Consider the following 18784-nt stretch of genomic DNA (forward strand, 5'->3'; position numbering starts at 1 on the left):
AAGATGGCCCTGATTATAAGGCGACCCCCTTTTTCAAGACTCAAGTTTGAAAAAAAAACTTTTTGAACACCAAATTCATTTTTATACAGAAAATAATTACAGTACATCTGAAATAAATGATTATAACCATATACTTGAGAGAAAAAGCATGTTATTTTGCCTCATTCGAATCTTAATATCTGAACATTTAAATATGTAAACTAAAGTGCAATCATAATCGTAAATGAATGGCTTCTGGGTTTTGAAATGTAAATAAATCAATCTATTGTGATAAAACAACAAAATTGCAATAACTGCATTAACCATCAAAGTGAAGTTTTTTTTTTTTTTTGCCAGCGATGCCAAGAGTAGCTCTACTAATTTCACCAATGAGACATCGCAACAATAATCACATGACTCCACTACACCAATCAGACGCAAGCTTGCCGTTCTGTGATCATGCAAGCCTGTTCAATCACATGGCGTCTTTAAAGCAACCTTCAACATGAAATAGACTTAATAATAAATTTATGGCTCAGATCGGTCATGCACAGCGCCTCGCATTCAAATAGGGGCCGCCCACATCAAGGGGAGCTATTCACAAATACAGGCACGCAGTGATCTAACGCCGGATTTCTGTTGAAAAAATACGAAAGCTCTACCACATACAAACAGGAAGGAATGTCTCAGGAATGATTTGTTCGAGGATCCAAGGTAATTATTATATTTTTCGTACCATGCATGCATTTGGAAACATTGTGAAAAAAATCAATGGGTGGGAGAAATTATCCTCTACTGCATTGGCATCATAGTTCGCAATATGTATGATAAATAAATGCTTCCTGCATGTTTTATTTTTGCTTTAATCAAGATTCAAGACTGTTTTACGTCCATGTTTTTAAAGAATTCGGGGATTTAAGCATTTATTCACAAAAATTTTCACTGGAAATGCTCTGTTTACATCAGGCGGCCGCTAGCTACATTCACTAACAGACTAGCATTGTACTTCGACATATTTACGTAAAATAAACGCTAACTGCACGTTTTTGTTTAGCTATTAACCAAGAATCGAGACTGTTTTACGTCCATATCTATAAAGAATTCAGGGATTTAAGCATTCATTCACAAGAATTTTCAACGAAAAAAGCTCTTTGTCTGTGATTCCACTCGGTTAGCTTTGACAGCCTCGCCAACAATGCAGGCGCCCTATTGATCGGCCCTACGGCCCTTGTCCCGTCAATCTATCATGAAGTCTATGAATGTGACTTGAAAGCGTGGATTTAAACCTTTCTCCAAGTTTTTATTTGGCATCGATTGACCACGGATCCTTTTAATTTCATGATATTAACTATGAAGGAACTATTAACTATTCAAACTAGGAACTATTATCTCCACTAGAGGGCACTCATGCTTTTTGGACAAATAATGCTTCATTTCAGTTTTTATTTATTTTTTTCCTTGCCAGAATTCAATGATCTTTTTTTTTTTTTTGTATTTCTTTGTCTTAACGTGGTTATGTAATGGGTTATTGTTAAGTATCATTATAACAACAGTTCATATAAATAAGTTTGTGTTGAGAGAAAAAATATTTAAAAAAATAAAAAATAAAAAAATCATACAAAATAAGCAGTTACTCACAATGGTATTGATTACTTCAGTATTATTTTCACTACACTACTTTTTTACTTATACCTGAATATTTTTTGGGATGTCTAGTTTACTTTTACATAAGTAATATTATTTTAAAGTAACGCTACTCTTACTTAAGTAAATATTTTGGCTACTCTACCCACCTCTGATCATGTGGAAGGTATGGATAAAAACCTAAAACAATCTAATTTGAATGTCAATCAAAGATCCTTTTCGTGACATTTAATCAACCACAAACCTATCAGCAGCAATTCCTCTTTTGATAAACCACTGATGTTTGCATCACAGGAATCCAAAAAAAAAAAAAAAGTCAAGATGACGTTATTCTTGTCTGACGTGTTTATTAAATGTCATATTTTGTGGTGTCTTGGGACAGATATGTTCCAGTGGACAAATAACACATAGGATGGTTTTAAAATCTTCAAAGGGTAATTGTTGGCCTTATGTAAAATTTTTGTTGAGCCTCAAAGTCAAATTTTGAAGGCAGACTATATCAAGTTTTTGACATTCATACCAGTTTTGATTTCTTGTGACAGAGAAATTTATAATGAAAACTAGCCTCACTTGCATGTCGCAAATTCTTCTGTCCACTTCAGTTGTGTAACTCCAGAAAGTGTTGCGAGTCATGTGACTAAAACTGCGACAATGTGTTTCTGCCTTAACGGTGATGTAATTCCAACAGACATCATTTATTATGCTGTCATTGTTATGACCACGCATTTATCCAAAATGCATGACTGACACACACGTTAGATGCATACTGGAATATATCTCTGTTAGTGCCACTATTAGCTATTAGAAAGCTAAAAGTAGGATGTTGACTCATTAATACTTGGATGACCTGTCCTAATATTGATTTCCTCTATACACCCGCTAACATTGCTTACATACTCACCTTGCCCAATCACACTCCTATCTGACCTATCATCCCTCTTATCCTTCTAGGTGTATTTCCTCCCCAAATGGTGTCCCCAAAGTAAGAGTAGTAATATTGAGTTTGCAATGCTACTTACATTAGGTAGCATATACTAAGGGCGTAGGTCTGGTCTCAACTTTGGTAGGGACGATATAATAGCATCATTTCACAGATTGTTTTTCATGTCAGTTCGTGTTCATGTCAGTGTCCCCCTAAAGGGGACTCATTCTTGGATGGCTCCTTTTTTATTTTTAATAGAAGGACTTGCACTCTGAAGCCACCGTGTTGCATTACATAATGCAAACAATGATCCCAATGAGGGATGTCTAGCTTGACTTCGTTGTTCCTTGTGGAAGCTGGCTTCACCACAGTAGTTTTGCAGGTTAGCAAGTTCACACAGTTTACTGCTAACTGTGATGCAGGTCGGACCTTTAGTAGCAAAATTATCGGGGTTTCCCCCACCTCCACAACATTGATATATTTTTACATTACTTACAGTGGCTGCTGCTGGCCGAAAAAAAAAAAAAAAACTTGTAATGTGTTAGTATCTTTCGAGGGGGCCTTGGAGGCGGCATTTGTCAACATGAATTTGTCGGGGCTGCGTGAGTGTGTCAGTGTGGCGGGAGGTGTGTGCGTGTGTGTGTGTGTGTGTGTGTGTGGGCGGGGGGTTAAGTCATTAGCCAGAAAAAAAGGATGGCACATTCAGCAAGTGAAAAAAGATAATTGTAAGTCTGAAAATTATGAACATAATTAACTTAATAATGGTAGGGTCTATTCTATCCTTACAACATGTGGGAAGACAATCTAAATTCCCTATATAACTGAACTCATTATATAATGCAAATAACATTGCTTAAAAGTTGGTGGGAGCAATTTGACCATCCTGAAAAGTTGGTAGTGGTATGTTCCTAACGTCCCTATGCAAACATAAGCCCTTGACATATACAGTATATTCAATCAGATTTTTGTATGACTAGTCCCTCTCTTCTTTACTTTCTGTCCCCCCAAACACTTTTCTGTGGCACATCAAACCTGTTTCAGCCTTTAAAATCATTCGGATTTACCATTTTTTGTTTCTAAGCAGCTGAACAGTAACAGTATAACCAAAAAAAGCAGAAGTTACAGTCAACTGAAAAAATAATGAGTTAATCCAAAAAGCAGAAGTTCTACATGCACGAAATTTATTGAAAAAATAATAACTACTTTGCAAAAGTTGGAAGTGTGTGCACGCTCTTATACCTGGATATATACAACTGAGATCAAAATCAAACAGTCCCTTTCAAATTCATGTTAAACTGTCAGTAATCAACTGCCACAACATCAAATTAATACAGTTCAGATTAGGAGTGGGAACCTCTTGGTACCTCACGATACAATACGATTTGCGATACAAAGCTCACGATAACGATGACCTGACGATATAGCGATACAGCGATTTTCGAAATCATTCTAAGATATTCAACAAAAAACTAATAAACAGAAAAACAAGCTTCTGCTGTGAATTGGAATGAGTTTATCACTACTAGACGTCCAATCCATTTGAACTGGGAGGGTGGCAGCGAATGAACTCGCTGCCATCCCTCCCACTTCAAACGGATTGAACGTCTATGGCCGTCAGTGGCAGCCAATGCCAGGCAATGAGTAATTTGGGGCCATTTAAGGTCATTTACCTGTTGATTTTCAGTTATTTCCTGTCGATTTTGGGGTATTTTTATGGGTCACTTGCTGTTTATTTTGCGTTACAGAACAGGAAGTGACCTGGGAATCACCCAAATGAATAGGCAGTGACTCAAACTCAACAGGAAATGAACTGTAAATGCCCTAAAATGAAAAGCAAGTGACCTGTAAATACCTCGAAAATCGGAACGAATGACTGTGAATGCTCTGGTTTTGAATGAACGAACGTTCCCAGTCTAAAGTGATTGGGCGTCGAGCACCGCCAATGGCAGCCTTTTTGTTTTTTTTTGTTTTTGGACACTTTTTTAAAACGATATCTCGATTCTTGACAGGAGCATATCGATAGCCTTTTGAGATACAAAGTATTACGATATATACAATATTTTGTCACACCCCTAGTTCAGATGTTATCGCATTTTTTTCCTGACATTTTTCAGAGCCACGTCTCAGTGGACAAGCCTTGATCCAGCATGGTCAGAAAAGCTGCTAATGTGCAAAAGTCAACAATGAAGAAACAGTAAGAATATCTGAAAAGTACTTGCTGTTTAGTTATTGCAACGACTATCTGCAATTTTCTTTGTAAATCTGGGCTATGAGGCGAATCTATGCTAGAACTAACCCATCAAGCTTCCCCTAGGAAAGGTACAGTATATGTCAGAAAAGCCATCTAATTGCATCAGATGAACTTTCTTTGGGATTAATTAGGAGAACTTTATTCAATTATTATTATTTTAATCTGAAGCATTTTAAATGCTGGCAGGTCTGTGTGGACAGGTGTGTGTGGTATCCTACCTCCTAATAACAAAAGGATTTTAGGGTTAGCTGAGAACTTTCTGTTGAGTTTTCTTGAGTTTACATTCCCTTTGGGCACATCTTGTGTTTAAGCATAACAACAGCTTGGAAAAAAAAAAACTGGTTCAGACTTGTTAAAGCACCTTGCTCTGTGGATAATAATGTTTATTCAAAGGGTGTTACTGAAAAAGACGAAAAATACCGGCTATATTTTGCAATGTTTCAGCCTGCAAACCACTTATGTAATAGCTCAGTCAAGACTGAAAATTTTCAGTTTTCTTGAGTTCCTTCCCAAGACTTCATTTTTGATATCTTGCCAAAGATATTCAAGCCACAAGGCCACTCAGACTACGTACACTGCAAAAACCCTTCTTTAAAACGATTTAAATTCCCTTGTTTTCAGTGTAAATCCCCAAGAAATAAGTGAAATTATCTGCCATTGCGTCAAGTAAATTTACTCACTTAGATTTCTAGAATTGAGAAAAATAACTACCTTTCATTAAACTGAAAATCAGTTTAACAGACTTATTTCAGCCAATAACTTAGTATATTTAATCTGAAAAAAAAACAACACTAGTTTTAAGTAATATTTTGTGTATAACAAGCAAAAGTCACTTATTAGCAAATTAATGAAATTAAGGAAATTAGATCTTTATAGAAAGCATTACACACGTTCTAAGCAACAAGTTGCCTAGGAGAAGCAAAAATGACATTCTATACAACAAATCTAGGAAATTAAAATAAAATAAAATTTAATTTTTAAAAAAACTCATTCCAAGCAACAAAACCGTTAAATCGTGAAATAAACTTGAAACACTTGTTTTCTAAGATAAAAATGTCTTTTTTGTCACTTGTTTTGACTTACAAAAATCAATTCTGTTTGAAAGTTTGAGATGAACTGTCAATAAAAGTAATTTGTTCAAGTTATATATTCGAATGTTTATTTCAAAGTGGGGAAAAAATAAATGTCAGAAATGTTCTTAATTTAAGAATGGATTTTGTTCAAAACATTATCTGAAGGCAAATTTTCTTGATCTACGTGAAAAATTACCAACTTTTAGATGGATGGGCCTAATAAGAACAAAAAGTGGGATAATCTTACACGTTAATCTTTTAACTAGTCTTTAACACTCAAAACAAAAGAGTTGAATTCTTTGACAAGATTTAAGAAAAATAATCTTGTAAAAAAAAAAATTAAAAAAATACAAATCTGTAACACATTAACAATGCAATGTTTTCAGAATTGTTTTAAGCTGTGTAACCATTACCTCTAGCAATCTGCAAAACAGAAATTTACCAATTCAAAAGTGGGAATGGAAATACCTGAATTGTTAAAAATAAAAAATAAAAATTCAACATTGCAAGTTCTTACACATGAGATTTTTCAGATGTTTTGATATTAAAATATATATCGCAAGAGCTGAATGGAAACACTTTTTTTTCAATCCATACACAGTCTAACTAGACTTGCAAGCAAGAGGATACTTCCCGATTCATTGAGTAATCATGCAGTACTGTCGTGCAAACCTTAACTACCCAACTTTTTCCCTTGTGATGTTTGAGCCAATTAGAACAAAGAGACAGGAGCTGAATATGTAACCAAGAAGCAACTATCTGCTTGAATACAATATTGGAGTGCAAAGCAGTTCTTGTAGATCACGTGTTAACAGATTCCACAAAGGGACAAGTGGGTCCTGATTGTTGTTCCAACTGAAAACTCAGGGCCTGCCCAGCCTATACGCAGACTATGCAGCTGCTTAGGGCCCCTGACCACTAGGGGGCCCCCAATCTGGCAATTGTTTGATTTATATTCTTTTTTGTTTACTACAGTTTGCTTTATTTGACTTTTGTGAGTTTTGATACTTGATTACAAGCTTAAAAAAATAAAAGTCCTTCCTTAACTTCTTTCTTTCCTCTTTTAGAGAAACGTTTGGTGCTTTCTACTGTAAGTACTGACAATCATTTGGGGTGAGAAGTTTGAAGTATGCAGTGGAACAAAATCTGATTAATATACAAAATATGGACATATGGGTTGGATTGCTTGTATGGGTTTCACAGTGCACTGTGACGAAATGGTGGGCCAGAAATATGGGCCCCTTTACATTACTTTGCTTAGGGTCCCCAAATGGCCTGGGGCGGCCCTGTGAAAACTCAGTTTGACCAGTGAGGTTTTTGCTGAAACAAGCTGCACCTGACTGCAATCAACCGATTACACTTGTAAGAGAACAGATTGGTGAAAATGTCTCCCTGATGAGTTGGAACGAAAACCCGCACCAACTAGGCCCTTTGTGGAATCAGTTGGAAACCTGTGGTTCAATTCAAGTTTTATCGGAAATTGTTAGATTTGAAGCTAGGTTTATGTACACCTAGCTTGCCTAAAAAGAACATGCAGGAAGTCGATGTAGCTTTTGTGGAGGTTTGTAGCTAATCCCCCAGCTGCTGTGATAGCACCCTTCTTTATTCAGGGGCAAAAAGTAAGATGGGCGGGGCAGGAAAGCAACATAGAACATAGACTAGAACAGGGGTTCCCAACCTATTCCACTAAGGCACACTGTGGGTGCAGGATTTCATTCTTACCAAACAAGATGACAACACTTTTTCCCCAATCTGGTGTTTTACAAGTGCAATCAGTTGATTGCAGTCAGGTGTGGCTTGTTTTAGCAGAAGCCTCATTGGTTCAACTGTCTCTGCTGGATCGGCTGGAACAAAAACCAGGACCCACAGTGTGCCTTGAGGACTGGGTTGAAAACCCCTGGACTAGAATACATAGACTACACGCAGGCCACATGGCCCAGGACAAAGGAAAACCTGACTAGACAGAAGTTATCAAATCTGGTGACTAACTATATTAAGGAAAGCATAAATGTTAACTGTATGCACAACAATTCAAACAGAAATACAATTAATTTCCTCATTAAAAGAAGAGGAAAGAACTTCAGAGAAATGTTTTTGCTTTTCGGAAACCAATCTCACACATTGTCGCTTAATGTGGATTGGTTGCCCACTGATGGTGAGCCAATCAGGAGAAGGCAAACGCTGCAGACGCGACCAAGCGAAAACCTGCTTGAATACTACAGCGGAATTCAAAGCTGTGTTTGTACGTAAATGTCAGATTCCCTGGTTTTGTTATGCATAGGCGGAATTTGACTTTTGGGGCGCAACATGCGATGACCCGAAATGCAGTGTCAACAATAAAATGAATGTACAAGAATATTTATGATAATAAGTTAATAATTAATAATTAATTAATAATAGTTAATAATAAGAGTTTTTTTTTGTAAATCAGGCTACTTAGGACAGCTGTACTTTTTGCCAAGATCATCATCCATTGAATATGGTACGCCCACCGGTGTTGTGCCAAAATATCCCCTGGCCGGAGCCACTGCACTGCACTGATATTCTTGATTTCCATGTTTTGGTGATATAGTTATCTAGGAGGTTTTAAAACATGGCTCATCCATCCATCAAAAAAAAAAAAAAAAAAATCTGTCGTATAACGAAACATACATACGGAACGTAAAAAAAAAAGGCAATGTTTCACCGTTTTACTTGTAGGATGACCTATATTTGTTATGACTGTAATTCAAGTCCTGTATGGAGTTTCTCCAGTTTAATAAATGTCGGTCTAAAATATATAACTGTGGTTCTTTTCTGGCTTAAATTAATTGTTTAAGTCGACATAACTCATAACTAATATGTGTGTGTGCACTCCCGCGGCCAGGGGACACAATTTTTGACAGGGGTAACTACATTGGCAAGACACCGTTGGTGGCTCTGTTGTACAATTAGCGTCTTTAGTGGGTCAAATTAAAACTCCACTCACCATTTTGACGGTGGTCTCTAGCGTTTCATGGTCCACATTTTCAATCCTAGGTTCTTGCTCAGTAGTTGTTTGTAGTCGCTTTTGAAAGCTTAGGTTTGAAAAAAAAAAAATGTATTCATCCTGCCTCTTCGGTCCTCGGGTGGTTTTGGCTAAGCAAAGCAAATGACAGTACTCTAAGGCGCTAGTCACATGATCTGTTCGAAAAATTATTTTGACCCATTATAAAAAGATTTTTTGTTCATTTCATTCATTTTCGTTGTTTGTTTTATTGCTTTACATTTTTTATACACAAAATTTTACCGGAAAATTTTTAATTTGAAAATCATATATAGGCAAGTCAATTACTTGCAATTACACTTTTCGGTCACCAGGCTACCCTTAAATGGTAAATGGTGTTATATTTATATAGCGCTTTTTCCACCTTTCAAGGCGCTCAAAGCGCTTTACACTATCTCGCCATCTACCTACTGGTGAACTCCGTTTATGCTGAAATACTTATTTTCCTCATTAAAAAGAGGAGCAAAAACATCACTAACCGCTTTTTTCTGATGGGAAACAATATTTCGCGAGTGTGATGAGAAAATCAGCAGCAGTATATTTTTTGACTGCTCCTCGGATGAAACAGCTCTCAATTGGATCTTTCCCAGATTTCTATGTGGAATATATTGGTAGCGGATAGATGGAACAATCTATCTGGTGTGCCAGGTGAAAAATTAAACCTTTAATTTTGCAACAAACTAATGGAAAAAGCAGTTCGTTTTGAGTTGTCTTTATGCAGGGCCGGACCGGTGGGCTAGGCGGTTTCCTAGGGTGCCATCTAGTGGCAGGGGCGCCAAACTGCTTTGGGGAAAAAAACACTCTTAAAAAAAATGTCTCACACTACACTTCCAGAACGTTTTATAACATCAAGTACATTTAAATAGGCTACATGTAAAACATATTTGCTTTTTCCAACCTGGATAGTATTAGCCACTTGCTATTTCATGGCTCATATGAGGCAGGGAGGAACAGTCCACACTTATACTATGTAAGCAGATCCAGTTCATGAAGAAGGACAAATAATAGCAGCACCGAATGGTTTGTTTTGCATTTCTTTTTGTGAAGCTGATACACCGTGACCGCAAAATAATGTATAGAATAATGATCATTTATTGTGCTATCATAGGTTTTCGCTCTGCCAACAGACACAAATATGAATGGGATTAGAGGATTTGTTGTATATACTGCATTTTACGAGTGATAATTTATACATGTATCCAGTCCTATATCCAATGCGTGATGTTTTTTTTATTATAAAAGAGTACTTACTCTAGCCATTTCGAGCTTGGCTGCTCCCCCCTTTGCTTAGCCTGGGGTGGTGGGGTGGTCTCATCAGTGCCAGTCATCGTCCTTTCTTGATATCTCGGGACATTTAGGTGGCTGCGCGTGTATGGTGGGCACCGCATTTGCTTTCAGCAGCAATTTCTTTGCAAAACCTGATATCATTTGTCCATCGTTCGAATAGCTTTCAGGTGTAAAATGCACACCACACAAAACCGTGCCGGAGGCTGGGTCCGCAAAATTAGCCATCTTTGCACGGACGAACTTCTCCTTGTCTGCGTAGTCCAGCTCTTTTTCTCGCGTTCGGGAACTCATGGGTACTACATTGCGACAAATTGCTATTTGTGCACCACATAGCATGACAGGTTTGAACCATTTTAGCGATATTTTGATGAAACACAAACGCAACTCTCTCGTCGATAAACAACGATGGCACCTGCCTCGACCTTTCGTTTCCTGGTCAAAGCCCAATTCGGCTGTGTCAGGAATACTTTCTGAAATGTTCGTAATTTTCTATCTATTTTTGATAACAGATCGAAGTTAACGGGAAAAAAATCACATTCAGGAGCAATTAACTTTATTAATATTTGTTATCTTGCCACATAACGGTTCTATTGATATCTCATGGCCCCTTAGTATTATAATTCTCTTTAAACACATTGCTTTCAATTTGAATTTTACCTGGCTCAGCTTTGTCCTTGCAGTACGTTTTCTTCGTGAATAAAATTTTTTGTGACTTCTCTACATTAAGCTCCAAGCAAACATTTCCCCAACTAAAACAATGATCCAGCAGGTGTGCTGGCTTGGGGTTAGTTACAAATTGCTCACAGGTGCGTCTCTCTGCCATTGCACTCATACACTGCTGGCCAAAAGTATTGGCGCCCCCCGCAATTCTGTCAGATAAAGCTCAATTTCTCCCAGAGAATGATTGCAATTACAAATGTTTTGGGAGCAATATCTTCATTTATTTTGCTTGTAGGAAAAAACACAAAAGAGAATGGAAAAAATATATATAAATGTACACAAAACTCCAAAAATGGGCCAGACAAAAGTATTGGCACCCTTTGAAAAATCATGTGATAATTCTCTAATTTGTGTAATTAACAGCACCTGTTACTTACTTGTGGCACATAACATGTGGTGGCAATAACTAAATCACACTTGCAGCCAGTTAAAATGGGATTAAAGTTGGCTCAGCCTCTGTCCTGTGTCCTTGTACCACATTGAGCATGGAGAAAAGAAAGACCAATAACTGTCTGAGGACTTTAGGAGCAAAATTCTGAGGAAGCATGGGCAATATCAAGGCCATCTCCAAAGACCTGAATGTTCCTGTGTCTACCGTGCGCAGTGTCATCAATATGTTTAAAGCCCATGGCACTGTGGCTAACCTCCCTAGATGTGGATGGAAAAGAAAAATTGACGAGAGATTTCAACAAAAGACTGTGCGAATGGCGAATAAAGAAGCACGACTAACATCCAAACAAGTTCAAGCTGTCCTGCAGTCCGAGGGTACAACAGTGTCAACACGTACTATCCGTCGGCGTCTGAATGAAAAGGGACTCTATGATAGGATACCCAGGAAGACCCAACTTCTGACCCAGAGACATAAAAAAGCCAGGCTGGAATTTGCCAAAACTACCTAAGAAAGCCAAAAACGTTTTGGAAGAATGTTCTCTGGTCAGACGAGACAACAGTAGAGCTTTTTGGGAAAAGGCATCAACATAAGAGTTTACAGGGGGAAAAATGAGACCTTCAAAGAAAAGAACACAGTCCCCACAGTCAAACATGGTGGAGGTTACCTGATGTTTTGGGGTTGCTTTGCTGCCTCTTGCTTGACCGTGTGCATGGCAGTATGAAGTCTGAAGATTACCAACAAATTTTGCAGCATAATGTCAGGCCCAGTGTGAGAAAGCTGGGTTTTCCAGCAGGACAATGACCCAAAACAAACTTCAAAAAGCACTAGAAAATGGTTTGAGAGAAAGCACTGGAGACTTCTAAAGCGGCCAGAAAAGAGTCCAGACCTGAATCCCTGTGTGTAAGAAACTCATTGAAGGATACCGGAAGCGGTTCATTCATTCATTCATTTTCCATGCCGCTTTTTCCTCACGAGGGTCGCGGAGGTGCTGGAGCCTATCCCAGCTAACTATGGGCAGTAGGTAGGGTACACCTTGAACTTGGTTGCCAGCCAATCGCAGGGCACAAGGAGACATACAACCATTCACGCACACACTTATACCTACGGACAATTTAGAGTGTTCAATCAGCCTACCATGCATGTTTTTGGGATGTGGGAGGAAACCGGAGTTCCCGGAGAAAACCAACGCAGGCACGGGGAGAACATGCAAACTCCACACAGTAAGAAGCCTGGGATTGAACCCTTCATCTCAGAACTGTGAGGCGGACGTGCTAACCACTCAGCCACCGTGCCGCACCGGAAGCGGTTGTCCGCGGTTATTCTTTCTAAAGGTTGTGCTCCCAAGTATTAGGCTAATACTTTTGTCCGGCCCATTTTTTGAGTTGTGTGTAAAATGATTTCTTTTTTTTTTTTCCCATTCTCTTTTGTGTTTTTTCATAGTAATTAAAATAAATGAAGATATTACTAAAAACGCATATGTAATTGCAATCATTTTCTTGAAGTTGATTGTTATCTGACAGCATTGTAGGGGTGCCAATACTTTTGACCAGCAGTGTAGGGGCAACTACAAACAACAATACACTAATTAGCACGGTAACACTTTACAATAAGGGTTCCTTAATTAACATAAGTTAATGTATTTTTAGACAATGACTAATGTTTAAGTAACATTACAATAATTAATATAATTACTTATCTAACATATATTAGTATGTTAATTAGCATGAATTAATGCATTAGCTAACTAATGCATTAGTTAATGCACATGTGTCCCTTAACTAAGAAATTATAAATACTTAAGTTCACAAACCCTAACCCTATATAGGTCTATATATTTTTTTAATTTTACCAAACTATTAGTTACTGTCTGGTTATGCATTAACTAACACATTAAGAAATGCATTAACTCATGTTAATTAATTTATTAATAAATGTTAGATAAGCAATTATATTAATTATTGTAATGTTACTTAAACATTAGTTATTGTCTAACTATTGTCTATTGTTAACTAAGAGACCCTTATTGTAAAGTGTTACCATTAGCAGTTAGCACTATAACTAGCAAATGCATGTAGTTTTTAAACCTTGTGCACGTTTTTATTTGTTGAATAAAGTAGACTGATATATTGTTTTATTGTCATTGTGCAGAGTAGAGGTACATAGCGAATGCAGCTGGCATCTAATCAGAAGTGAAAAAATAAATACATACCGCAGCATAAGGGATGCATCATCTGTTATGTACAATGATAAACATTAGTTACAATATACAAGTCTTATATATTATATACTGGTATATGTATAAATGTGAATAGGATATAAACATATTTACACATTAATATCTACATACGCAATAATGAATTAGTTTGAGTCTGTGCAGCATATAATAGCGCAAATAGTGAGTTCATTATAGTAGCACTTGAGAGGTTTGTCAAGATTCCATCAGGGAAGCTCCTCCTGAGCTTAAAGGTGAAGATGAACCTCATTTCATTTTTGGTCCAAAGTTGTGTCAGGGGGTGTTGCATGATGATCAGCTTTTAGTGGTGAGGGTTGAAGTAATAAGCATCCTAGTGGTCTGTGATTATCGATGTGAATTGAGATAATTTTATGTAAATAAAAACTAGGCATTTACATGTACACCCATGTTACATTATGTTCACGTGCAGAGTAAATGCATACGCAAACATTTAGTGAGAACATTAAGCAACTATACAGAAAATAAAACTAAAGCTGACTGTTTGACTCTAGACTTAACAGCATACTTACTGGATTTCAATAACGAGAAAAGCATCTGACACGAAACAAAAGGGTAAACTACAACACCAATTTTTTGAAGGGAGCAAACTTATTGGAACATGTGACGGACAGGCGTGACTATAACATTGGTGTAAACAACATTAACAACAATCAAGAACTTGTGTACCCGAAAGCAACATTTTGACTTTCCTGAAGAACAAAAACACACATTTACAACATTTGTCAACTTGAAAATGTTCATCCAAATATTAAATCAAACCTAAATGTGAAGAATGAGGAGTAGCTGAGGAGTAGTTTTAAGGAGTAGGAGAGATTGTAACAGCCTTGTCAAGAGCTTTACTAGTTTCGGCGAGAACGACATGTTTTTTTGTTGTTGTTGTGACTACAGTTCCACACAAACGTACATCGAGATCTCATTTAGCTTAGAAACTGGAGGCGCGAGACCAATTTTTCGAGTCTCAAACTTCCAAGAAAGCGCAGTTATCAAGGTTTCACTGGCCGTGACGTGTGTTGCTATGACGATGCCAGCACCGTTCAGTTTGTCACAAAACACTCACTGCCACCAGGAACGCAACCCTCCAATGGGGTTTCGGAATCGGCACCTTTCAAACTAAATGTCTCGAGCCACTGGAGTTGTAGAACTAATACCAAGGCAAAGGGCATTAATCATGTCCGGCCAAAACCTTCACGTCTGGATATGCGGAGGATGCCTGGGGAAAATGGAGGCCCATATGCTTAACGTCTCTCCAGATTGAGGATGTCGAAGACCTCTTTATCTTCAGCTCACTGATGGCGCTCGCCCTCCCGCTGCTTCTTGGTGCCCTCTGGGTACACCGATTCTAGATGAGAATGAAGCGTCAACTCAACGAGGCAATGGAGATTGCTCGTAACAACGGCGACGAATTGTCCCAGGTGAGGAAGGAACAAGCAGCGTTAAGTGATGCCACCGCTCAAATGGTCACGAAAATCATCACTGAGATCCGGGGTCAAGAAATGCTCGCTCGCGGGAACCGGACAAAGGCGGGTGATGACTAATCTTCCGGAGCGGATACAGCAGACGTGGGCCTCCATGACACCCCCGGCCATCCCTCCCTACACCAACTTGAAAATCAACGTATCCAATGAACCTACTCAAATTGACAATATTGCGTAATGCCATGGCAATCAATGACTTTTGGGAAGATATATAAGTAAAAAAATGGACTATGCAAGAGCTGCTGGGGGACGGGTATTGATAAGCATATGCTTTTTCCCGACTTCCTTTGTCATCGTCTTTTCGGGCAAATTATTCCATATTCTGTGACTGTCAATGATTCTCTTTTGGCCAAACTATCCCACATTCTGTAACTGTCAATGATACCGATGATGATGACAATAACAATAAATTTCATTCATTCATTGGAAAATAATGAAATAAAATAATTTTTAAAAATTAAAAACAAAAATATTATATGCATGTGTATTTTTTGACCTTTCAATTTTGGTTTTTTTGGCCAAGTGTTCCAATATTCGGTTTTCGGTTTCGGCCAAGAATTTTGCTTTCAGTACATTCCTAGTTGTTATACAGTGCATGAATTGGCTTAGGTTTTTGGGTTCTGAACAATTTTGAGTCATATTTTTATTTTTGGCTTTCAAGTTGCTACGGTAAATCCAATCGAAATCAAAAGAGCTGCTATTGTCTCTTTAAAAATACAAAGAGCGCAACAAACTGGAACCAGACAGTTTGACAGGACGCAACACGCAAAACACGCAGCCATCAAGACTGACTTTTTGTTTTTGCGGGAATTATTTCCAGAGACCTTTACTTTATAATCCAACTGCAAAACAGGTGACAAAAATCATGCAAACCTTAGAATTGTTGAAATTGGAACTAAGATCATATAATTGAAGTCACTGTATTATTGCCTCACTTTCATGGCATTAAACCAGTACTTCACTAAATGGGGGGTGATGCCAGGGGTGTGTGTGACCTCGCGGAACATACTTTATTGCCGTACTCGAATATAGTGTAATTGCACATCTACTCAGTGGGTGGCAGTGGCGCTCTCATTTTCAGAGTGTGCACAGTATTTTTTTAACACAACAACAGCACACAGCAAATAGCACTGGAGATATGAAGGGCTAAGAGAGAAAATATGACTAAGCGTAGGTTGTGTTTGGCTTTTGGCTTTGACTTTAATACAGTTGGAGATGAGGAATGGGAGACGAGTAAAGACCAGTCTGTTTACTGTGTCTAAAAATCTCTGCAGCGGACAGCAGGATGCCAAATCAATTAAGACATTAGACCCAAATCACATTGATAAGCCACTTGATTTTTTTTTCAGCGAATACGTGCCGAATATTGCCAACAGTAGCCCTGCTTTGTCAGCGATACATCAGTAAACCGGCGAGCCTGTTATCATCATATAAGGTGGCATAACAAGTTGCTCAGTGCAAAATAACCCCACACCACACAGCACACCATCATACTGCCTGCAGCAAAAATAAGAACTGTCCTTCTGTCCAATGACACTGTTGTTTTTCGGTCAAATTGTTTGCCATATTGTACTGATTCTAATCAATTTGAATTTTTATTGATTTTATTTCATTTTTCAGTACGAAATGGTCGAAAATGTACCTTGAGGTTTTTTTTTATGTAACTTTTTTTTATTCAGGCAAATTGATGGGCTCTTAGTCTTTTCTGTTTCAAACAAAACAATGTTAATAGACGTTTTTTTCTTTAACGTTAACAAGGACACTGTTTTGCAAAGCTGTATTTATAATAATTTTATAGGCAATTGGGGGGGCATGAAACATGTACGTCTTCCTGGAGGGGGCGTAAAAGAAAATAATTGAGAAGCACTGCATTAAAGCAATGTAAGGTAAGGTGAAAATTAAAAAACATTTTAAAAATTTTGAAAACACTGCAAACAATACAAAATGACTGTAATAAATGTAAATCAGCATTTATCACAGTCATTTTGCATTGTTTGCAGTGTTTTTGGAACGGATAATCAGTTTAAAGAGAAAAATTCAGTGGCATTTTACAACAAGGTTTAACTGTACAGGTAGTCCCCGGGTTACGACGTACCCGGTTTAAGTGATTAAGACTACCTGTATGTTTTTTCTCAAATCTAATCTAATCTAATCTTAATCTTAATCTAAATGGTTGATCTCTACAGTTATTGCTATGCATATCTGGTATTTCATTATACTACAGTATACGTGCGGTCCAGTTTCCTTAGTTACACTTAGACTTGTTTGATTCCATGCAAGCGCTATTTTCTGTTTCGAGCGTTGCTTTCACGTTGCGACGCAGGGGTGAACGCTAGTTAACATTTCAAGAAGGCAGAGAAATGGTAAACGGCGAAGTCTCGGCTATGCTCCCCCGCCCCCGTTATCTTGCTATTTGCCTGCTATCTTATTGAGCAGCGTTCGTTTTCACCGTTAGACCAGTGCCACTAATAGCTGCCATTTTCCTTGTTAAATTGTCCAAGATTTGGACCTTATTTCCCTCTGTATTATTGTGCAGCCATTAATGCATGTTTTTTAAGCAAATATGTCTCTACTGATTTACTTTGTAGGATTATTGTACGCTCTGTGTCATTACTGTGTTTTATTTTCTAATCGTGTGTTTATAGTTTGACGGGGACAGATGAATACATTGTAATAACTATGATTTCATCGGTGTTACCAGAGGGAAGTAACATCTATATTTTATTGTTTCATTTTATTAATAGGACATATAATATATGCTTTTGGATAGTTACAGGGGAATGAAAAAGTATCTGAACCTTTTGGAATTTCTCACATTTCTGTATAAAAACACCATCAAATGTGATCTGATCTTTGTCAAAATCACAGATGAAAAAACTGTCTTCTTTAACTAAAACCACCCAAACATTTATAGCAGTGGTTCCCAAACCGGTCCTCAAGGACCCCTGTGGGTCCTGGTTTTTGTTCGAACCGATCGAGCACAGACCGTTTAACCGATGAGGTTTCTGCTAAAACAAGCAGCACCTGACTACAATCAACTGATTACACTTGTAAAACACCAGATTGGTATACATGTGTCGTCCAGTTTTGTTGGAAAGAAATCCGACACCCACAGCGGCCCGATGTGGAATAGTTTGGGAACCCCTGATTTATAGGGTTTCATATTTTAATTAGGATAGCATGCAAATAGACAGAAGGGGGAAAATAAGTAAGTGAACCATCACATTTGAATATTTTGTAGCCCTCCCTTTGGCAGCAATAACTTCAACCAAACGCTTCCTGTAGCTGAAGATCAGTCTGGCACATCGATCCGGGCTAATCTTTGCCCATTCTCCTCTACAAAACTGCTGTACTTCAGTCAGATTCCTGGGATGTCTGGCATGAATCACTGTCTTTAGGTCATGCCACAGCATCTCAGTGAGGTTTAAGTCTGGACTTTGCCTTGGCAACTCCAGAAAGTGTGTATTTATTTCTTCTGAAACCATTCTGAAGTTGATTTACTTCTGTGTTTTGGATCATTGTCTTGTTGCAGCATCCATTTGCTTTTTAGCTTCAACTGTCTGACAGACGGTCTCAAGTTTTTTCTGCAAAACATCCTGATAACCTTTTGAATTCATTCTTCCAATAATGATTGCAAGTTGTCCAGGCCATGAGGTAGCAAAACAGCCCCAAATCATGATGCTCCCTCCACCATGCTTCACGGTGGGGATGAGGTGTTGATGTTGGTAAGCTGTTCCATTTTTCCTCCACACGACGTTGTGTT

Source organism: Corythoichthys intestinalis, chromosome 18 (genome assembly GCF_030265065.1).
Source record: "Corythoichthys intestinalis isolate RoL2023-P3 chromosome 18, ASM3026506v1, whole genome shotgun sequence".
NCBI lineage: Eukaryota > Metazoa > Chordata > Actinopteri > Syngnathiformes > Syngnathidae > Corythoichthys > Corythoichthys intestinalis.